Consider the following 24141-nt stretch of genomic DNA (forward strand, 5'->3'; position numbering starts at 1 on the left):
CTAAAACAAATACTACTTACTTCCAAACATGAATACATTGGAGGGTTCCAACACTTGGTTAAGGCAGGAGTGGAGACCCTTTAATGCTCCAGATGTTTTGAACTTCAGTTCCAACTCCCATTAGCTCCACCCAACATGTCTAATGGTCAGGGGGAAGGGAAAACGGAGCCCAGCAAAAGGTTCCCCGACCCTGATCTAAGATCCTGGTGATGTCCTTGGACCTTTCCATCAATCTAGGCTTAATGCTGGACCATAGGACATTGCTTTACGCCACTGGTCCATCGAGTTCGGAAGTATCTACATCAATAGGCAACAGCTCTCCAGAGTTTCAGATGGAAATCTTTTTTCATTCCTACCTGGAGAGACCAGAGATTGAACCTTGGATCTTCTATAGGCACTGGATGTTTTCTACCACTGAACTCCAGCCCTTTCCTGCTATAACTATAGATGTTGTGACGAATGATTGCCACTGCACAGCATACAATGGGGCCAGGATGGGGTTGTGGGCTTCTGGTCTAGCAGCATGGCATCCTAAGATCCATTTGGGTGGTCCAGCTGAAAATTTGTTGCCACAATTGTGCCTGTTTTGTCACCCAGTAATTTAGAGTTTCACAGTTCTGCTCCACTTGGCATAATGAAAATACTTTAAGGGCTGCTATGTAAAGCTTTGGTATACATAAAGGCCATCTTTGAGCTTGCATGTGTATGTGATTTTAGGATTCCTGCATAACTGTGCACAAGGTTCTATCTAATTACTGCTTCTACATCAGGTTTGACCCTATCTGACAACATAAATGAGAGTTGAGAGAGGACCTATCTTTGCAATATTCCATCATAGAACTGATAAAAATAACACAGATGGTTCAAAGGTGTCGTTTTTCATATTTACCTGAGACTGTGCCTGGCATTCATTCCAGCTCATGACAAATAATGTTCTTCATCATCACAAGTGCTCCCACAGGAGAAACATTAAAGAAAGCTTGGTTTGAAGATGAAATAAATGTAAGTTTATATGTAGAAAGAAATAGAGAATTAAAGAAGACATGGCAACTCCAAAAAAAATGTCAATTTTATGTTACAGATTCCAGTTGTACCTTGGAAGTTGAACGAAATCTGTTCCAGAAGTCCATTCAACTTCCAAAATGTTCAGAAACCAAAGTGTGGCTTCTGATTGGCTGCAGGAAGCTCCTGCAGCCAATCTGAAACCCCGGAAGCCCCATTGGATGTTCAGGTTCCAAAGAACGTTTGCAAATCTGAACACTCACTTCTGGGTTTGCAGCGTTCGGGAGTCAAAACGTTCAACTTGCAAGGCATTCGGGATCCAAGGTATGACTGTATTAGGAAATGGAAGCCTCCAAGTTAGGGAAGGCTGCACCTGATTATACTGCAAGCAGCCATCCTATGCTTCCATCCAGTTCATGCAACAACTTTCTCCCATCAGCAAATAAGTCCAAACAGTTCCCAAGGTCTTGAGTGAACACAACAAAACCACAAAATCTAAAATAGGAGGGAAAATGGGCAGAGAAAACAGGCAGGGAATATACTAGTAGCAGCCTGTGTGTTGAGGCAGAGCCCCCTTCCATCACCTCATCACTGCAGCTTACCTGGACAGGGCTGGGGTTGGGGTTTTGGTGGGATCTGGGCACTGTGGGCACACCAGTGGCATTCCTATTGTTATGCCCATGCAGTCCCAACCTCAGAAATGTCCTGCCCTTCCCCAGCCACATCCTGATAAGTTGCATTGATGCTCCATATGGACTATTACTGGAATATGTATACCAATTCTGGATGGACAGATTGACCTGAAGCTTCCACATACTGTGTAAATCTTCCTCGCAAACTTCATGTTTAACATTTATAATGCCAACAGCTAAGCACTTTGAAGGGTTTCACCTTCACCAAATGCCTATGAGGCACAGTTATTATTATGGCTACCTGAAAGCTTCCCATTTTAAAAGATGACAGACACCAAGAAGATACAGTGGTACCTCGTGCTACATACGCTTCAGGTTACATACGCTTCAGGTTACAGACTCCACTAACCCAGAAATAGTACCTCGGGTTAAGAATTTTGCTTCAGGATGAGAACAGAAATCGTGCTCCGGTGGCGCACAGCAGCAGGAGGCCCCATTAGCTAAAGTGGTGCTTCAGATTAAGAACAGTTTCAGGTTAAGAACAGACCTCCAGAACGAAGCAAGTTCTTAACCCAAGGTACCACTGTATTCAATAAATAAAGGCACAAATACACTACAAAATGAGCAGCGGCAACAAAAAATGTCGCAACACAAGCTTACCTTTTTGTACTTGGGTACATAAAGAGCTGCCACAGATTGTTTTTGTTACCGTTCTAATTTAAAATGAATGATTAGCATGGGGAGGAGGAGAAAGCCAAGCTGCCTTCCTCCCTTCTCCACTCGCCATGCAGTTGCCAGGCCAACTGTGGTGACAGCTGATTGGCTGGCCGCCCAGTTCTTCTATCTTCTTTAGTCTCGTGACTGACATGGCATGGTGCGAAATGTTGTTCCATGAGCAGCTGGCATAAAGTCCAAAGAGGAAACCCCTTAAAGATGGCCTAGACAAGGTGTGGGGGTGGGAAGCATTGGTGGAAGTTACATCTGTCGTCTGTCATAGTAATATGTCCTTTAAAAAAATGTTACAAGCGAAAGCTAGTCTAAATGAACTTCTAAAGGTTTATTCATACCACATGATATATTAGAATAGTCTAGGACACATCAGTATATTCTAGATTTTACCACACAATTGGCTGTTAATGTATTAGGACCTCTAAAATCTAGTTTGGTGCACAGGGCCTCAGATCTGCATTTCTCAAAGCTGTGGGTCCAAGAGTTGGGTTTACCCTTCTTTGGACCTGTTTTTTTAAAAAACAAAAACAAAAACCCCAAACTAGATGTGGCTCAACCTGTATTTGACTGGTTGCTAAACAAATAAAGAATTCTTGTCATTTCACCTGGGTTAAAGGGAAAGTTTCACAGACCTATAAAAGGTTAGCTCTGAGTGGACTTTTTCCATATTCCGTCAGATTCCAAATTTACCTCACATCTACCCCATGGATATCTGCTGGACACCTAACAATCTACCATCATCATCATCATGGCTTCTGTATCCACTACCTAATGGCATCACTTCAAAATACATGAGGGCTTAAGGCCTCTGCACCTATAACTTGTGCACCCTCTTACCCCAAAGCCCATATTACTTTTCTGAGGTGGGAGCAGCAAAGATTCTTTCCAGATTTCGGGGGGTGCAGGTTGTACAAACGCCTTTGATATTCCCCAGACACATGTAGTCTATTCAAGGCATCATGGAAATTGGTAAACTCAGGAGTCCTTGATCTTCTGACAAGGGTAAATGAAACCCAGATAAACACGAGAGTAGCCCAAAGCCTTGTTCACACTCTGTTCAGTTGAAAAGGAAAAGGCAATCTGGATATGGTGGCGGATTTTTCACTGGATTCTTCCTAGGTGATCAATCAAGACCTCACCTCCTGCTATCTGCTTTCTTCTTCTTGCCATCTGTTTATATGAATGTGCATGGCACCAGATTGCCTAACTATCCTGAAAGGCAGTTTCAACAATGCACATGTCTCATTAATCACTCAGAATGAAGGTGAGGGAACTGGAAGAAAGGGTGGCAAACAAATAAGAACAAGGGCACTGATCTATACAATATTTACAAAGTTATTGGTGACTTATGCAAGTAATATTGAACAGTGCGGGTCCATGCATGCCCCTAATATCTACACCCAAGCTGAAGATATAATTCCAAGAAGACTTCATATCACATCAGCGCCTGCCCTCCCCGAACTTCTAATTAGGAGGTTAAAACACTGGTGGCTACACATGTGTTTCTGTCAGTATGATCCTTAACACCAGCTGTATTCCAACAGTGAGGTTTCTGAGCACGTCATGGCCACAGCTGAGCCACACAGGGATCAAGGTTGTGCTGACACACTGATCTGTTTTTAGAAGGGGAAACAATGCGTTTACTCTTCTGACAGAAAATAAAAACATGTGGGGAACAATGACTGGAAAATTAGGAACGTTTAAGTCCCATTAATTTCAGAGGGAGAGTTAAATTATTGTATGTGTTGTCTGTTACATTTTACTTCTCCTTTTGCTTTTGTACATCACTCTGTCTGCCTAAGGGAGTAAGAGCAAGATTTTTAAAAAGGATTTAAATAAATACATATATACATGCCTAAAACTCTCCCATTGAAATCAGTGGACTGCAATTCCAGACTCTTAGGCTTTGGTAGGGCGTGTCTAAATATTCAAGCTCAGGGTAAAGAAAGGCTTGGCTCTTTCCTGCAAGTTCATTACTCTCTATTATACTGGACGCAAGTGGCAAGTGCTGACAGGATTGATGCTAAAATGAGGCCACTAAGAAGCAAGAGGGTGGTCTCAGAATCCTCAGGGGAAATTGGAGTTTGTGAAAGTACAAACTATTTTTAAAAAATAAATAAATAAGAAGAAGAAGAAGAAAAAGGAGGAGGAGGAGGAGGAGGAGGAGGAGGAGGAGGAGGAGGAGGAGGGAGGAAGGAAGCATCTGGAAACTGCCTAGTGGCATGCTCAATAACCACAAAATATTGAATTCCAATGGAAAAAGAAAGATATAGGAATGCCATGCTTGAATTCCTCACCCTTACAGAATCTTGAGAGAGGGCATGGCTAGAATCCCTGGCCAAAGCACAATGGATACACTGAAACAATTTGTTGCAGGTACAAATTGCGTCTGTCTAGTTGTCAGGAAGCATGTATGAATCCAGTTTAATTATTGTATGGCTTTGGCTACAATCCTCAAAGCTCAACCAAAATTCAGATAAAATTTAATTAGTTAATTCAAATGAGGGCACTGTGATCTCAATGGGCAAAAAATTATTTTTAAAGTCATTAATGGGGAACATTTCTCATTTAAAAGAAAATACCTTAAAAGTTAAGCAGATCAAAACAGGGCTGTATTGTAAGCTTTGCTAAAACAGAGACAGAAATCTTAGCTGCCCAATATTTTTATATTTTTTTGCTTAGCACTAGCTGGATTTTGTCAGCTAGGGCAGAAAACTGCTGACATTCTGCTGCAGAAGCTAATCCTTTAAACAAAAGAAGGTGAATAGCTTGGTTTCCTGGTCCTTCCTGGAAGACTCAGCATTCAGAAAAGGGAAGAGATGAATAAGCTTTTCATTTGCTTTCTGTGAAGTGAAGTTACCATCCGTGGACTAAAGTTACAGGGTTTTTTTAAGGGTTTGTTTTTTTTTAAGGAGGAAAAAGGAGAGAGAAAGCTTCCTTCCTTTAACTCTGCTGATGTAACAGCAAACCACTTAGCAAGATACTGAGCCAAGATCTGCAGCCTCCTGCGCTGCTACCGTAGCTTTCTGTAACTACAGCACAAACAAATAATGTCAGGCAGCAATTCATCTTGTGGGCCTGTTTCTGCTTACTAATCACTGGGGAAATCTCCCTGTAACTTTATAATCTGTATCTTGAAAGTGTTTAGAGAAATGATTCAGTTGAATTTTCTGCTTTGGGGCAACACTATTTCATTATGCATTATGGATTCCCATGTGTATTAGAAATAGAATTGTAACCGGGACTCTATGCAGTTCAGTCAGGTAATCCTGTCTATCCTTGTTTACTTCACCCCCAAAGGTACTCTCCTCCATTGTCTCCTAGGATAGACAGATCCCGACAACAAACAAACCAACACCAACAAATTAAGCTCAACTCAATCCCACCTGAATTCGTTCATCCTTCCTTATAAGCCATATTTTACCTTCCAGAGCTCCACTGTCTGAAATACTAAACACAACCAGGGCTGTCTTTACCCGGGAGTGCAAGGGGTGTTTACCCGGGCACTGAATTCTGAGGGGTACCAGGCGCCCGCCGCTGAAACCGCCTGAGCTCTTAACTATCAACCTGCTATGAAATAATAAATAATTTTAATCAAGTTAGAAAAACAAAGCACATATATACAGTGGTACCTCGGGTTAAGTACTTAATTCGTTCCAGAGGTCCATTCTTAACCTGAAACTGTTCTTAACCTGAAGTACCACTTTAACTAATGGGGCCTCCTGCTGCCGCCACCGCGCCGCTGGAGCACAATTTCTGTTATCATCCTGAAGCAAAGTTCTTAACCTGAGGTACTATTTCTGGGTTAGCGGAGTATGTAACCTGAAGCCTATGTAACCCGAGGTACCACTGTACCTAGGTATTACCGAAATGTATACCTACTTTTTCACTACAGGACTTTCGACTTTGTGCGCCCATTTACCAAAAACGCACCGCACCAGCGACGGCGCTTCTATTTCACAACGGTGGTGCTTGTCAGACTCAACCACGGCGTTTGTCATTCTCACTGTGCCATGCACGCAAAATTAACTAAATTTGGGGGCTCTGGATGGATCTTTGTACCCCGGCGGCGCATATGTTAAAGACGGTCCTGAACACGACACACTGTACATTCTGGATATGAAGAGCAAAGACAAATGCCTGATTGTCATTATATTTTAATTGCCTGGCACCTTTCTTCCACCACCGAGCAGATCGCACTAGTACCAGTAACATTTCTTCTCATAAATTAACATGCATAAATGTGACAGGAGATTTTCCTTTCAGCCTCAGCTGTGGGGACATGTATATATATTGGAGCAGGAGGCTCTTTCCACCAGGGCTTGTCTACTTTTGCAGTGCAAGAGAACATGGCATACTGCAGATCTTCTCTCAATTACTTTGGGAGATGTTACCTTAGATATAACTCTTTATGACTAACCCCATTGGGAAATGTTATTGTCAGTTCACAAGTGATCTATTCTCTCAGCATACTTGCCAATGCAATGGTAACAAGGGCCAAGAGGTAAGAAAATAATGAGAGAATCATCTCACTGCAGCTCTCTTGCTCTGATACATCCTTTGCAAGGTAGCAGAGTTTGGATATTCATCACGCCTAATTAAGTCCAATTTTGTCTCGTGGCCTCTGATACTAACTCAGAATAGCTCAGCAGGCACTCTAGGCTAAGGATGGGGAAGAAATATGAGTCGGTTCACATTGAAAGGCAAACCTGCCCAATTCATACTTTTCAAAACAATATGCGGGCTGACACACCACCATTCTTCAGAATTCATGCTTATCTGAATCTTGCAATGCAGGTATCAGGCTCCTGGGACTTGGCTCCCCCACCCTTTTTTTGGCCATAGATAAGCAGGACAAAGCGAAAAGAGTCCCTTACCATTTAAAGAGTCTTTAATGATCACAGCAAAAGATCATTGGAATTAAGGTGTTCCCAATTAAGGATTCCACCCACCCCCCAGTCACTTCCATCTTGCAACCTGGTCTCACAACCACCCTGCTTTTTGTGTAGCCCCCTTATCTGCTCTATGTGACCTTGGACTGATAGGCTGAAAACTTTCCAGTGAGAGACAGTCTGTTAGCTCTCTCTCTTCCTGTTTTTCTTCATTTTGCTGTTCACCCCCCAGTTCTTCCCAACTTTTGTCTTCAGAACTATGCCCCTCTGCAAACCACTGTTCCAAATCTATACTGCTCCACTCCTCCTGGGCAGCTTCCGGATCCTTGTCAGCAGCAGCAGGAGGGGGAGGTTCCTACCATTCCTCATCAGAGCATTACTCCTCAGCCTGGTCTCTGACAGCAGGTCTGCAACCAAACAATGTTTACAAAAATGCATGTATTAGGGCAGGGATGTCCAACACATTGATCGCGATCGACTGTTTGATCCCTGTGAGGTTTTGGTAGATCATAGTCAATTGCTGGCCCCCTTTCCAGCCCCAGCCCCTCTCCCTGCACAGGCCTCTATTGTTGCAGAAGGGAAGCCGGAGTTTAGAAACGGAGGCTGTTATCTGCCAACGATCGTAAGGTTAGTGGCTGCTTATATTCGTCCCTCAGAAGAGCTGCAAAAAATCCCCGACCCCCCCAAAAAACTTTGAGATTGCAGTCTCTCAGGAGTTGGCCACCCCTGTATTAGGGGAAAGTGTGCATAAAAAATGAATATATTAGAGGAAGTAATATACAAAAATGCTTCATGTTAGGGAAAATTGCTTGCAAAAAAATATGTATATCAGTCAAAACTACCTACAAAAATGAGTTTATTCTGAGAAATTTGCACTACAAGGCTGGTGGATTTTCACCAACATTTTTAATGAAAAAAATCACAAATTGCTGCAGTAATATGGAGAACTCAACTTAAGACGGGGAAAAATAAGATCCTTTAATTCTTAGCCAATCCTGTTTTTGAACAGTTGCATTGGTTGCCAATTTACTTCCAGGCAATGTGCTCACAATAGTGTATAAAGCCCTAAATCAGTGGTTCCCAAACCTTTTCAGCCCACCACCCCCTTGGTTCCATAAACTCATCCTTCATGCCCCCTACCCTACCCTATAAAAAGATAGGGTTTTTGTTGTTGTTGTTGTTTGGTGGGGGGAGGTGGAAGTGAAGTTGAATAAAGGTAAAGGTAAAGGTACCCTGCCCGTATGGGCCAGTCTTGCCAGACTCTAGGGTTGTGCGCTTATCTCACTCTATAGGCCGGGAGCCAGCGCTGTCTGCAGACACATCCGGGTCACGTGGCCAGAGTGACAAGCTGCATCTGGCGAGCCAGCGCAGCACACAGAACGCGGTTTACCTTCCTGCTGGTAAGCGGTCTCTATTTATCTACTTGCACCCGGGGGTGCTTTCGAACTGCTAGGTTGGCAGGCGCTGGGACCGAATGATGGGAGCGCACCCCGCCGCGGGGATTCGAACCGCCGACCATGCGATTGGCAAGTCCTAGGTGCTGAGGTTTTACCCACAGCGTCACCCGCGTCCCATGAAGTTGAATAAAAGTGCTTATCAAATATCTCCCTCCTAACTCACTTCAGGAGCACATTTGTCAGGTATCCCCTTCATGTTCTATAATATGCCCAGGAAAGGATATAGACCATATGAACATATAGACCATATGAACATATGAATTGCAGGGCAGCAGTTGAAGAAGGAGCAAAAAGGGTTTTCTTGTGTGTGTGTGTTTCTTTGTGGCTGATTAGCTGTTTTCCCTGTGTAAAGGTCAGAGGGGGCAGGGTTTCTGTTGAGGCAGGGGATTAGCTGTGGGAGGAGCTTATCAGAGTTTGCAGGGCAGCAGTTGAAGAAGGTGCAAAAAGGGTTTTCTTGTGTGTGTGTGTCTCAAGATGGAAGGGGAGGGAACAGCTGCAGTCGCCTGCGATTCCTGCGCAATGTTTGCCATCTTGCCAAAGGTTGCAGGCAGCTTTACCTGCAGCAATTGCATTTTGATTGCCCTTTTAAAAGACAAAGTCCAGCAACTGGAGGAACGTGTAGCTACGCTCCAAAGAATTAGAGAGCTGGAGCTCTTCTTGGAAGCAACAGAGCACACCGTCCCCACCAAGGAGGAGACAGGGGACTCCCCTGAGAAGGAGGATACTTCACCAACACAGGAGCCAGATATATGGAGAAACGTGACTCAAAGAAGTAGAAGGCCCAGGGTTCACTCTGATTGTTTAGAAATACACAATCGCTTTGAGGTCCTCTCCCCTAGCATGGAAGACGAAGAGCAGACTCCATTTGAGGATCTCTCCCTCATTACAGTCGATCAGGTATATGAAGACGAGCAGCAAAGTCAGTCCTCAGGGAATGTGCAGGCGACCTTGGAACGGACAGATCACGGAAGAACCCCGACCAAACCCAAGAGGAGGCGTGTAGTGGTGATAGGGGATTCCCTACTGAGGGGAACAGAAGCAGTGATCTGTGGGCCTGACAAGATGTCTCGAGAAGTGTGCTGTCTCCCCGGGGCTAAGATCCAAGATGTAACTGAACGACTGCAAGGAATCATAAAACCCACTGACAAATACCCCTTCCTCTTGGTTCATGTGGGAACCAATGACACTGCAAGCAATAGCCTCCAGAAGATCAAAAGAGACTACGAGGCTCTCGGCAGGAAATTGAAGCAACTAAATGCACAAATTGTCATCTCGTCTGTCCTCCCAGTTGAACGATGTGGCCCAGGGAGAGAGGGGGAAATAGTGGAAGTGAACAGCTGGCTTCGCAAATGGTGTAAACAGGAACGGTTTGGATTCTTAGATCACGGACTGCAGTTTCTTGAAGATGGACTTCTGGCAAGTGATGGGCTGCACCTCACAACGGTTGGGAGAAATGTTTTTGCCAAAAATCTCAGAAACCTCATCAGGAGGGCTTTAAACTGACTAATGGGGGGGAGGGAGACAGTGCTCCTGAAGGTAGGAGTCTATCAATTAATGAAGATGATCATCCAAATGTCATAGACCAAATGGAGCAAACAGCACGCGGACCTAGTGGTGGGAGGAAAAAATCCTTAAATAAGAGACACGGGGGAATGATTAATGGACTTCAATGTCTGTACACTAATGCACAAAGCATGGGAAATAAACAAGATGAGCTTGAGCTCTTGGTACAGCAAACTAAATATGACATAATAGGCATCACTGAAACCTGGTGGGATAAGTCCCACGATTGGAATGTAATAATGGGGGGATACAATTTATTTCAGAGAAACAGACCAGACAAGAAAGGAGGAGGAGTGGCGTTATATGTCAGGGATGTGTATACCTGTGAAGAGATCCAAGATTTAGAACCTCAAAGCCAAAGTGAGAGCATTTGGGTCAAAATTAAGGGAGAGAAGAATAACAGAGACCTCATTGTGGGAGTTTACTATAGATCCCCAAGCCAAACGGAGGACATAGATGATGCCTTCCTGGAACAGATGGCCAAGCATGCAAAAGGAAGGGAAATAGTAGTAATGGGGGACTTCAATTACCCGGATATTTGTTGGACGTCAAACTCAGCCAAGAGCAAAAGGTCAAACAGATTCCTCACTGGCCTTGCAGACAACTTCATTGTCCAGAAAGTGGGAGAAGCAACAAGAGGAACAGCCATTTTAGATCTGGTCCTAACCAATGTTGATGACCTGGTTAGTGGGGTAGATGTGGAAGGATCATTAGGTGCGAGTGATCATGCTCTTCTGAAGTTTACTATACAGCGGAAAGGAGCAGCCAAGCATACTAGGACTCAATTTCTTGACTTTAAGAAAGCCGACTTCATAAAACTTAGGGAAGTGCTGGGTGAGATCCCATGGACAGCAATACTAAAAGGAAAGGGAGTTCATGATGGCTGGGAGTTTGTTAAGAGGGAGATAGTAAAAGCACAACATCAGGCAATACCAATGAGACGGAAACATGGAAGGTGCCTAAAGAAGCCAGGGTGGCTATCTAAAGAACTTTTAACTGAATTAAGATTAAAAAAGGATGTGTACAAAAAATGGAAAAGGGGGGATACCACCAAAGAGGAATTCAAACAAATAGCCAACACGTGTAGACACAAAGTCAGAAAAGCTAAAGCACAGAATGAACTCAGGCTTGCTAGAGAGGTTAAAAGCAACAAAAAAGGCTTTTATGGGTATGTTCGTAGCAAAAGGAAGAACAAAGAAACAGTGGGGTCACTCAGAGGAGAAGATGGTGAAATGCAAACAGGGGACACAGGAAGGGCTGAACTCCTCAATGCCTTCTTTGCCTCAGTCTTCTCCGATAAAGAAAACAATGCCCGACCTGAAGAATTTGGAGCAAATGATCCAGCAAAGGAAACACAGCCCAGAATAACTAAGGAGATAGTACAAGAATATTTGGCTAGTCTAGATGTATTCAAGTCTCCAGGGCCAGATGAACTGCATCCAAGAGTATTAAAAGAACTGGCAGATGTGATCTCAGAACCACTGGCAGTCATCTTTGAGAATTCCTGGAGAACAGGCGAAGTCCCGGCAGACTGGAGGAGGGCAAATGTTGTCCCTATTTTCAAAAAGGGGAAAAGAGAGGACCCAAATAATTACCGCCCAGTCAGTCTGACATCAATAGCAGGGAAGATTCTGGAGCAGATCATTAAGCAAACAGTCTGTGAGCACCTAGAAAGGAATGCTGTGATCACCAATAGTCAGCATGGATTTCTGAAAAATAAGTCATGTCAGACTAACCTGATCTCGTTTTTTGACAGAATTACAAGCCTGGTAGATGAAGGGAACGCAGTGGATGTAGCCTACCTAGATTTCAGCAAGGCATTTGACAAGGTGCCCCATGATATTCTTGTAAAGAAGCTGGTAAAATGCGGTCTTGACTATGCTACCACTCAGTGGATTTGTAACTGGCTGACTGACCGAACCCAAAGGGTGCTCATCAATGGTTCCTCTTCATCCTGGAGAAGAGTGACTAGTGGGGGGCCACAGGGTTCTGTCTTGGGCCCGGTCTTATTCAACATCTTTATCAACGACTTGGATGATGGACTCAAGGGCATCCTGATCAAATTTGCAGATGACACCAAACTGGGAGGGGTGGCTAACACCCCAGAGGATAGGATCACACTTCAAAACGACCTTGACAGATTAGAGAACTGGGCAAAAACAAACAAGATGAATTTTAACAGGGAGAAATGTAAAGTATTGCACTTGGGCAAAAAAAATGAGAGGCACAAATACAAGATGGGGGACACCTGGCTTGAGAGCAGTACATGTGAAAAGGATCTAGGAGTCTTGGTTGACCACAAACTTGACATGAGCCAACAGTGTGACGCGGCAGCTAAAAAAGCCAATGCAATACTGGGCTGCATCAATAGGAGTATAGCATCTAGATCAAGGGAAGTAATAGTGCCACTGTATTCTGCTCTGGTCAGACCACACCTGGAGTACTGTGTCCAGTTCTGGGCACCACAATTCAAGAAGGACACTGACAAACTGGAACGTGTCCAGAGGAGGGCAACCAAAATGGTCAAAGGCCTGGAAACGATGCCTTATGAGGAACGGCTAAGGGAGCTGGGCATGTTTAGCCTGGAGAAGAGGAGGTTAAGGGGTGATATGATAGCCATGTTCAAATATATAAAAGGATGTCACATAGAGGAGGGAGAAAGGTTGTTTTCTGCTGCTCCAGAGAAGCGGACACGGAGCAATGGATCCAAACTACAAGAAAGAAGATTCCACCTAAACATTAGGAAGAACTTCCTGACAGTAAGAGCTGTTCGACAGTGGAATTTGCTGCCAAGGAGTGTGGTGGAGTCTCCTACTTTGGAGGTCTTTAAGCAGAGGCTTGACAACCATATGTCAGGAGTGCTCTGATGGTGTTTCCTGCTTGGCAGGGGGTTGGACTCGATGGTCCTTGTGGTCTCTTCCAACTCTATGATTCTATGATTCTATGATTCTATATGTCACTGCAGGATACATTAAAGGTCATCTAGTTGGGAAGTAGAGAAGGTTGGATCAAGAATTTTACTTATTTTGGATTTACTAAATTTCTATACTGCCTCTCATCTGTGAATCACTGGGTGGTTTGTGATATAAAAACACAAAAATGCACAAACAAAACCAATACCTGCCCACCCCCAAAAATCATATCTTCACTGCTGTCAGCATGAACCATACTGAAAGGAACCACGCAATCCGCACCTCAATTTGGATGCAGCTTTGCATCATGTGCCTAGCATTGTTTTGCCCCAATCTCTGTGTATGTAGAAACCCATTTTGCTTCAGAATGGATTAGCAAGCATATTGCTTGTTTGTTTTGAAATGAACGTCACTTCTGTGCCACCAGTCCCACGCTGTAGAAATTCTACCACTCAGTGAATGAATTCTTATGCTCACTTACACGGGAGTAGGTCACCCTGAAGTAAACTGGATTTACTTCTGAGTATGCGTGGTGGTGGCCAATTGGAAGCCTTTGCGATGAAGTTCCTTCATTTTCATGAAACATCATTTGGCACTGCAGTCCTGTACAAGTGCTTTGCCGTAATCAGGGCCATGGCATGAAAAATGGCAGTGATTAAAGATGATTAAAACCAGAAGCATTGTTCTTTTCCTTACTGCCATTGGTTCTTTGCATTGCAACCAGAGTGCATGTTCCACTGTATCACTTTGGCTGTGATGCTGCTTAAACTGAGTCATCTCAGGTGATCTATATTTAGCTGTACTGAGAAAGAGAGAGGGAGGGAGGGAGGGAGGGAGGGAGGGGGAGCTATTGCTGTCTTTGAAGACAATAGTTAAAATACTATCAACAGCAGTGTGATCAGGATAAGACTGATCATTTGAATTGCACGTCCATCTGGTTTGAAAACAGATTTTTAAGAATCCTTATGTGTAAGCACTGGAATATCTCATAAGGCCATTTTACAGACAAAGATTCACATCTCTTTCTGTTCTGAATCAGCAATTTTCTTCCTTTCTTTCAAAAAATGTTACTTTATAATCTGGAGCTGCTAAGAAGCTTATGCTGCCCTCTTGTTTCTATGGACCACCTGCTAAGCGGAATCTGGATTTTATATATTACTTCTCTCTCTCTCTCTCTCTCTCTCTCTCTCTCTCTCTCTCACTCGCTTGCTTTCTGATTAAATGCTACAGTATTCAATCTAGATTTCATTCACATAGCTTTCTTCCTTGTTACTATTTACATTACAATAAAATAGTTTTAAGTATTTTGCTTATAAAATATCTAAAGATACTCTGTCCACAGAATACAATAAATAAAGCAGGTTTGCCATAGGCTTGCAGTCTTTAAGAGATGTAAAACACAAGGAAAGGTGGTGGTTCTGAAATCTTCCTTGGGTACCCCTTCTATTTTATGAACTTTTTATTTATAGAAACAAGCTAAAGATGTGGGAAAGTGACTTCTGTAAAAAATAAATAAATCCCAGCTTCAGAATGAGTAGACAGACAGGACAGTTGATAAGATGACTGCAGACTGATAGCCTTATGTCATTGCTGTTTGTCTGTTTTGTTCTAACCAATATCGTTGGTATATTTTGTTTTGTGAGCTGCCTCAGGGACCAGGGGGGGGGGAATTTAGTGTGTAAAAATGAATTTAATTTAAAGAAATTCAGGGAGCAGCACAGGTCTCAGTAAAACTCTGTTCCTCCCTACAAGCACCACTGGCTGTGTCCAGTTCTTGACATACATTTATTTATGTTTCCATCTAGCATAGGACAAACTGCCTTGTGGGCCCAGGTGCAATGAGCCTGCCATTGACAAGACCAGGGTTTGAGAGACACAGTAAACACGGACTTCCGGGTTGGCGCGATTTGGAAATGGCGGATTCCCTCCGAGCTGCGGAGGGAATCGGCTCAACCGAGGACGGGTCTTTGCCGCGCCGGCGATGCGGGGACCCTTAAAAACCGCAGGCGCGGAAGCCTGCGGACTGAAGACTTGGCGGGTGCCTTAAGCGCCCCCCCGATCCACGAAGAGCCTTTTTAAAGGCTGCGGAGAGGATACGGAGGGCGGCGTGGCACTGAGAGCCGATCGCTACCTCGGTGGAGTGAAGCCGCGAGCCATGACCGGAGAGCGCTGACTTCCTTCCTTGAAATTTGGACTGAAAAGAAAGAACCCGTGAGTAAGACGGAATTGGATCTTAAAAACATTACCCTGAATTGGAGACGACCGGGGGGTGTGCTAAAAGGAAGTCCGCACCCCCCCCCTTGCAGACGATCTAAGCAACGACAAAGTGCTAAGCTGGAGAGCCTACCCTTGGAGGGGTGAGTTAAAAAGGACACTAACTTCCAAGATTTAGTTAAAAGAAATTTTGAGCTGGAGAGTGGAGACTGGGAAGCCTTCTTTTTGCTTTAAACAACCCCCCCTCCCGGACCCGGGAGCGTCCTGTCTCTGTGCCTGTGTAAGAGCTGCGGAGTTTGACAGCTGTCAAAGCTGTCAAGCGGGCAGTTTAGAGTGGAAAAATTGCTATTTAAGATCCCCCTGGACTAAGATGAGCTACAATTGAACCAAGATTGTTGGAAACAAAGTAATAAAAATAAGTTAAAGGATTGTTGGAGAAAAGACTAATAAGTAACCAGATTCCCCCTAGGGGGAACTCTGTGAAACTACAATGGATACAATGGCTGTGGATGGAAAGTTACTAGTGGAAATCGAAAGGATGTTTCAATTGGTGGGAATTCTACAAGAGCAGAGCTTGGTTATGAATAAACAACTTATGACCTTGACTTCTGGAACAGGCAGCTCTGCTGTATGTATTGAGGACCTGAATGAGAAAGAATCCACAGCTGAATGGGAACTGATATCTAAAGAGGTGGAAGAGACTAAACAAGAAAAAGAGAAAGTAAAGCTGGGAAGTAACAACCAAAAGCCGACATCTGTGGAATACAAGCAAGGAGACTTTTGGATTACATCTACCACAAGTCTGCGAAAGATGAAGAAGATGAAGGAGGAGGTCCCGGGAGTCTATGGAACACAGGAACTTAAAACAAAGAAATATGATTGGGGCCTCCATTCTGATTTTGACTTTGAAGATGCAGGATTTGTGGAAATTTTTCAGCAGTGGCTTTCAAATGTCCTTGTGGGAAGAGAATATGGTTTGATGGCGAAAGAACTTTTTCCAGACTTGATGACCGACATAAAGGACTACCAACAAGACCGGCGGAGAGGGACTGAAAGAGACTTGAAAGCCTCGGACGTGAGGAACCCAGGCTAAGAACTGCTATTCTGGATATGTATTGGGAAGGGACAAAAACCGGGGATGGGAGGGAGGGAAGAAGAGAATCTTAAAAACACTCAAGACCTTTAGGTTTAGTTAATATGACTTTTAATTAAGACAAAATGAGAAATCGATGGAAGAGAACTTGAGTCCAACTTAGGAAAAATCTATATTTCTTTATAGAAAAGATAATAAGATGGTTAAGAGGAGAAATACCAAATTGCTGACACAATTTTGGGAATTGGGATGCACGAGGGGGGGTGGGGGGAAGTCAGGGAATAGGGTTAGGAAACTAGGATTTTCTGAATCTATACATGTTCTTGTCTTGTGTCTTTTTTGTGTGTGTTTCGTCTTTATAAAAGTGGAAAAACCAATAAAAAATTTTTTTTTTAAAAAAAGAGAGAGACAGTAAACACAGGTCAATCATCTTGGATGTAAACAGGCCACACCTTTATTGATTGCAGATGTCAGTAGGTTTGGGCGTAGGCATGGGGGTATTCACCCTGAATCAGCCAGCCCATCTGTCTGCTGATTGCTGTGGTAGAGTCGATCATGAGTTATGACATACATTGGGGCAACCCCTGCACAATTGCCACCTGGGGGGAAGCATTGTCCCCTGGACCCCTTTAATGGGGTAACCCAATTATTTGGTGGGGGATCCCCCAACTCCCACCCTTGGTCTGGACTAAGGATCCAACCCAATGCCTTATCTACTGACAAGTTGTGATAATTGCCACAAGGTAGGCAAAACCCCCTGAAACCCCAATGATTCTGGAGGGGGAAAAAAAATCCTGCTTGGCCCAAAATATGGTGACTGAATGTTTCATTGGGCAAGTCGAAACATAAACACTGTATTGGGTGGGACCCGCTTTGACTGAGCTGTTGGGACCAGTCACCTGTTGGGAAAAAGCACCAGTGCAAAAGCCAGCTCCAGATTGCTGGAATGCAAAACAGGATGTTGTTGTTTTGCACTGTGCTGCTGGAGAAAAGGTGGAGCCTATTCTCTGTACTGAGCACCGGATGTTAGCTCAGAGTGTCATCTGACCTGTGCTGGAAGTACAGGGGAGGAGTTGTGTCTCTTCTGATGGAGTCTGAAGGGAACAGAAGCATTTCTATGTATTGCTGAGAGACAGGAATAAAACATGTAAAAGGACTCCTGTCTGTCTCATTTATCCTCCCTGGGAGAATGCAGGGAGGGAGAGAGAAGCAGAGAAGCAGAGGGTGTGTTCTTCTCACGACTAATGAGAAGAATCGCCGGGTTTGTTTACCTAGCCTGCCGGGGTCGCAGACGGATGGTAAACACAGTATCTCACTCAATTGCCTCGGGGGAGGCCAGGTACCTCTGCCTGTGAGCCAAGATACCTAACATCACCACCCTTTCTTGGACCAAACCAAAGACTGAGAGCAGGAGTTTTCCCTCAGGTCCACCCCCCAGACCCTACCCAATGGCCCATCTGTGATTGGTTGGTCTGCGGGCAGCTTCGATCAGCCCCCTGCAGCCACTAAAGGAAGACATGATGTCCCCTGCCGGCCGTGTGGGACCCCCAAGGTGCAACTGCCACTCCCCCAGAGAAGAGGTGAGCAGTCTTTATATATAGACAGATCAACAGTCCCTATAGCTCAGCATTGTCTACACTGATTGGCAATAGTTTCCAGACAAGGAATCTTTCCCAGCCATAACTGGAAATGCTGGTGATTGAAGCTGGTACCTTCTGTATGCAAAGCAGATGTTCTACCACTGAGTTACACTTCATTCCCGAATCCCCCGTTACATGTGCACTGAAACACTCCAGCACAGACCAGGTGGTAAGAGCATAAGACGAGTCTGCTAGATCAGGCCAATGACCAATCTAGTACAGCGTCCTGTTCTCACAGTGGCCAGCTGGATGCTTGTGGAAAACCTTCAAGCAGGATCCAAGCACTCACCCCTCCTGTGGTCTCTAGAAACTGGTATTCATAAGAATTGCCGCCCTTGGCTGCGTAGGCAGAGCATAGCTATCATGGCTAGTAGCCATTGATAGCCTCCTCAAGGTCTTTATGTGCAACTGTCATTTGCCCTCTGCGGCCCTTTGCCTCACAAGTTACTCTTTCCTGGAGCACAGAGAGGCCAGTGACAGCTGTGTGAGGACACAGGAGGTGCACAGGAGGTCCCAGACTGTGTTATGGATAGCGCACTATGCTGTGTATATAACTGTGCATGTGTGCCAAAGGAGAGCAGGAAAAGAAGAGGGCTCCTTTTTCCTTTCAGCATAATTATTGTTTGCATTTCAGCATACAGACCCTCCAAGTGTCCCTATTTTCCAGGGACATCCCTGATTTAGAGAAGCCGTTCCTGATTTGATCCCAGAATTTCCCGCTTTTCCTTAGGACGTCCCTATTTTCACTGGAGAAATTTTGGAGGGTATGGAGTTATCTGACCCCCTGAACCGTTTTAAGGCAATTCTGTACAGTAGTGCCCCGCAAGACGAACGCCTCGCAAGACAAAAAACTCGCTAGACGAAAGGTTTTTTCGTCCGCGATTTGCCTCGCAAGACGAATTCCCCTATGGGCTTGCTTCGCAAAACGAAGCTTGCCCCGGGGACAGCGGGTCTTCTCTTTTGAAGCAAGGGGCTGCGGGGAGATAGCGATCTCCCTGCAGCCCCTTGCTGCAAAAGACGTCGGGGGAAGCGGGGAAGCGAAGCGCTTCGCTTCCCCGCTTCCCCCGGACCTCTTCTGAAGCAAGGGGCTGGGGGGAGATAGCGATCTCCCTGCAGCCCCTTGCTGCAAAAGACGTCGGGGGAAGCGGGGAAGCGAAGCGCTTCGCTTCCCCGCTTCCCCCGGACCTCTTCTGAAGCAAGGGGATGGGGGGAGATAGCGATCTCCCTGCAGCCCCTTGCTGCAAAAGACGTCGGGGGAAGCGGGGAAGCGAAGCGCTTCGCTTCCCCGCTTCCCCCGGACCTCTTCTGAAGCAAGGGGATGGGGGGAGATAGCGATCTCCCTGCAGCCCCTTGCTGCAAAAGACGTCGGGGGAAGCGGGGAAGCGAAGCGCTTCGCTTCCCCGCTTCCCCCGGACCTCTTCTGAAGCAAGGGGATGGGGGGAGATAGCGATCTCCCCCCAGCCCCTTGCTTCAGAAGAGGTCCGGGGGAAGCGGGAAGCGAAGCGCTTCGCTTCCCCGCTTCCCCCTGACGTCTTTTGCAGCTGTTCCGAAGTGGGGCGGGGGGCGGGGTCACCTGCCCCAGCCGCTCCACTTCGGAAAGCTGTTCCAGGAACAGCTCCATAGGAACCTCCATAGGCGCCCGTCACCTCTCCAGCCAGGAGAGCGCGCGCGGGGCTAAACCAGCCCCCCGCGACCCTCTCCCAGCTGGAGAAGTGACGCGCGCCTATGGCAGGAGCCTCCATAGGCGCCCGTCACCTCTCCAGCCAGGAGAGCGCGTGCGGGGCTAAACCAGCCCCCCGCGACCCTCTCCCAGCTGGAGTTGTGACGCGCGCATATGGCAGGAACCTCCATAGGCGCCCGTCACCTCTCCAGCCGGGAGAACGCGCGCGGGGCTAAAGAAACCATAGCCCCGCGACCCTCTCCCAGCTGGAGAAGTGACGCGTGACTATGGCAGCAGCCTCTGAAGGATGCACCGAAGCCTGGCGTGGGGGGCGGCGGAGAGACCTTCTCCCCGCGCCAGCCTTCGGATGGCTGTCCTGAAGACTTGGGGTGGGAGAAGGGTTTTCCTTCCCACCGCCAACATTCAGAATGCTGTTCTGAATGTTGGCGGTGGGGAGGAAAAACCCTCCTCCCACGCAAGCCCCGGGAACAGAGGGAAAGCGCTGCGCGCCTTCCCCTCTGTTCCCGTACCTGTGCTGAAGGCTTGCGGTGGGGAGAAAAGCCCTTCTCCGCACCGCCAGCCTGGCAAGCGGTTTCCCTAGGAACGCATTAATTGATTTTCAATGCATTCCTATGGGAAACCGTGCTTCGCAAGACGAAAAATTCGCTAGACGACAAAAATTGCGGAACGAATTAATTTCGTCTTGCGGGGCACCACTGTATAGGGAAGTCTTTTTAATGTTTAATGTTTTATTATGTTTTGTGTGTGTGTGTGTGTGTGTGTGTGTGTGTTAGAAGCTGCCCAGAGTGACTGTAGCAACCCAGCAAGATGTGTGGGGTATAAGTAGTAAAATTATCATTATGTAATGGGGCGTCCCTGTTTTCATCGGGGAAATGTTAGAGGGTATGAGCATAATCTATTATTGTTTGCATTTCCTTACTGCTCTCCTATCATGGGGACCCATGGAAGTAAACAGCATAAAAATGCAATCCAGAAATAACTGAAACATTTATACAATGCATCTCTAACATCTGATATAAGAAGGTATTTTTAAAAAGATTTTTCCCCAAAATAATGTTAATAAAGAAATTTCCAGATGTCATTAACAATAAAAATATTGCATCAATTCTGATTTAAATGTATAGATTAATATCAGCAATCCATATGTCCAAATAGGTATTCAAACAAAACCGATGAGTATAAATGATACCTTGAAATGTAGGGAGGTGTCAAATCACACATAATACAAGACTTCTTGGGCTTTCTACACTTTTGTAAAATATTACTTTAAACTTTAAAACAGATTCTGTAACCTGTGTTATCTCCTCTTGCCTCCTACACCTGGTACAGTGGTACCTCAGGTTACATATGCTTCAGGTTATAGACGCTTCAGGTTACACACTCCGCTAACCCAGAAATAGTACCTCAGGTTAAGAACTTTGCTTCAGGATGAGAACAGAAATTGTGCTACAGTGGCAGCAGGAGGCCCCATTAGCTAAAGTGGTGCTTCAGGTTAAGAACAGTTTCAGGTTAAGAATGAACCTCCGGAACAAATTAAGTACTTAACCCGAGGTACCACTGTAGTAAGTTGGGGCCGGGATATTACAGGGGGAAATAGTTACTCTCCCAATTCCACTTGCACCAATAAAAGAATCAAAGCCCTCTGTGCCTGCTTTAAAAAACAAACAAAACATTGAGATATCTAGTCATGGACCTTCATACATGTGACAAGACCCTCGGCTCTGAACCTAGTGAGGTAAATAGGTTAGAACACACCATAAAATTAACACCCATCCTGGGAAACACCATGAGAGGTATAGAGTTTGGGGCAGTGGCGTAGCGTGGGGGGTGCAGGGGGGGCAGGCCGCACCGGGCGCAACATCTGGGGGGGGGCGCTCGCTGCCTCCGGAGTCGCCGAAGAGCCTCGGGCGCAGGCTGTAGCAGAGCTGCATGTCTCGCGGCGCCTGGCTGAAGGCGCCCGGCAGGCAGCGGCTCTCAGCGCTCGCCGCGGAGGACGCGCCAGGCAGCCCCTCCTCACAGCCCCGCCTCCGCCGCTGCTGCTGCAGCTGCTGGGCCGTTGCATTTTCCTCGCCTCTCTGCCCCCCTCCTCCTCCGGGCAAGCAGCGTCGTTTGGGCAGCAGCGCCAGCGGCAACTCGCATGTTAGGGATTAGGGGGGCGCAAATTACGTGCCTTGCCCCGGGTTAGGGGGCGCAAATTACTTGCGTTGCCCCGGGTGCTGACAACTCACGCTACGCCGCTGGTTTGGGGACACATTTGCAACCATGCGCCACACTTGGATCCAAACCACCTGCGCAATGGCAAGGAGGAGGAGGCACTGGCCAGTGTTTTCTGCTCTCTTGTGCTATTCTCCTCATGTTTCATCAGGTGGATGAATTAGTTGCTAGATCACATGTGTGTCTGCCCTTTTAGCTGTTGAAAGTTTCACAATGATCATTGTTACTTAACAAAGTTGCAGCCAATCTTTACTCACCTTGGCGTGTTGACTGTAGTTCTCTGCCTAGAAATCCATATTGGATGCACATCTAACACATGCACTTCCTGTCAGCAAAAAACAACAACACAAAACCACGGGGGGGGTGAGGGGGAGTCAAATGCCACTGTGTAAACATCATGGCATGTGCATAAAACTTGTCTTTTCCTTGTAAGGCAGATCTATAGCTAGGTGTTCTACACCTTGTTTTTACCTCCTGGTACAATGCAACTAACATCCTCCTGCCCTTGAAGTCAAATTACTCTCTCAGGGATCTGAATTTTGACAACACACTTTAAGGACATCATTTTGGCCTAGTTTACTTCTGGCTGCCACACTGCTGAATTCAATAACATTTAAAAAAGCCTTAAAGGAGTACAAAAATCGATAGATAGCATTGATATTTCTCTTGTAAAGTGTAAGAATAATGGTATAGGGATGAATGCAGTCTTTATGAGGGATGGCGCAGGCTTACCAGGGACATTTGCAAACCTCCTCCCCAGTATTTGCAGGACACGAGTCCCCAAACTAGGGAAGTAGGAACAGAGTGTTACAGGCCACCCCAATCCCTGCTGAAGAGGTCTTGGCCCTCACCCAGGGTCTGTGCTCCTTTGGAGAAGTGGAAATGCGGCTGTCGTAGCTTTAAGAAATATGACTTCTTCACATATTTACACCTGAATTTAGTTGAAGAGAGTCCAGATCTTACAGCATGGTCATCTCAAGAGGGGCTTGTTCCCCACAGCAGTGAAACACTGGAGTCCAAGGCATCTCTCACAGCTTGCCTTCAACCAGCCTGCCCTGCCCTGTCTATTTTGTTCTCATTTCTTCTCCCCAGCACACCTTGCTAAAGAGACTCTTTTCCTGCCATCTCACACCCATGGGTGCAAATCATGCAGATGGGTGCATCATTCAAACTGAGTGCTCTCCCTCTTGCCCAGAGTTATTTGCAAAGGCGCCGTTTCTCCCTTGTTGCTAGAAGGTCGTAGTGTGTGGAAAACAGGAAGAAACACTCTTTTGCATTCCCAGTTTGCTAACGCCATCTAGAAATAGTGTTGTGCCAAAGGAAGAAGAGGTGACTTTGCAGGTAAGCCAAGGGCTTTCCTCCACATTGCAGTGCTGTGACAGGGAGGAGAGGAAATGCTGTCTCTTGCTGGCCAGAGATCATTGCTTGATCAGTCTGTGACAGCATTCCCTCTCCTCCTCACAGCAGTGCTCTGTGTGAGTTGGTGCTCTGTGCATGGTGAGTGTGTATGTGTGTTTGTGTGGACTGTATGTGTGGCATGTGGTCGTTGCGTGTGTTGTATATGCAGTGAGCTTGTGTGTGTGTGTGTGTGTGTGTGTGTGTGTGTGTGTGTGTGTGTGCAGATACATGTACATTTGTGTTGGCCATTCCTACCCCTGACATTTGAACCTCAGAATCTGCTGATTCCAGTGGCGTAGCATGGGGGGGCAGGGGGGCCGGCCGCACCGGGCGCAACATCTGGGGGTTAGGGTTAGGGGGCGCAAATCCAGGGGTTAGGGGGTGCAAATCCACAGGCTAGGGGGTGCAAATTACTTGCCTTGCCCCGGGTGCTGACAACCCACGCTACGCCACTGGCTGATTCCCCTTACCTGGGCTGCATTAAGGATAATGTTAGGAGGATGTGCTTACTCAGATTGTATTAAGAATGTGCCAAGAATTTCTGCTGGGGGAGAGGGGTGTGGACTCTGCCTTGAACTAGCCTGATACAGAGTAGGCACCCTATTCTTTTCCCTTGCTTTCCTCTGAGAACATGACTTAATTTCTACACATGTGCAAAACTAAGATGAGGGAATGCCTCTATGTAAGCCTTTGTGATTTATATGCCCATTGACT

At 45.9% G+C, this 24141-nt stretch overlaps 1 long non-coding RNA gene across 2 annotated transcripts in view; it reads right to left on the reverse strand.

The window, feature by feature from the left end:
• Positions 1–2343, reverse strand: part of LOC308596337 — a 646399-nt gene extending 644056 nt beyond the window's left edge. For both annotated transcript variants that reach the window (XR_014012464.1, XR_014012465.1), the window contains exons 1-2: positions 2295–2343; positions 890–979 (exon numbers count right to left, since the gene is read on the reverse strand). This is a non-coding gene — a long non-coding RNA (uncharacterized lncRNA). The remainder of the gene's footprint in view (positions 1–889; positions 980–2294) is intronic.
• Positions 2344–24141: the final 21798 nt, after the last annotated feature.

This window comes from Podarcis bocagei, assembly GCF_964188305.1.
Source record: "Podarcis bocagei genome assembly, chromosome: 1".
Lineage (NCBI taxonomy): Eukaryota > Metazoa > Chordata > Lepidosauria > Squamata > Lacertidae > Podarcis > Podarcis bocagei.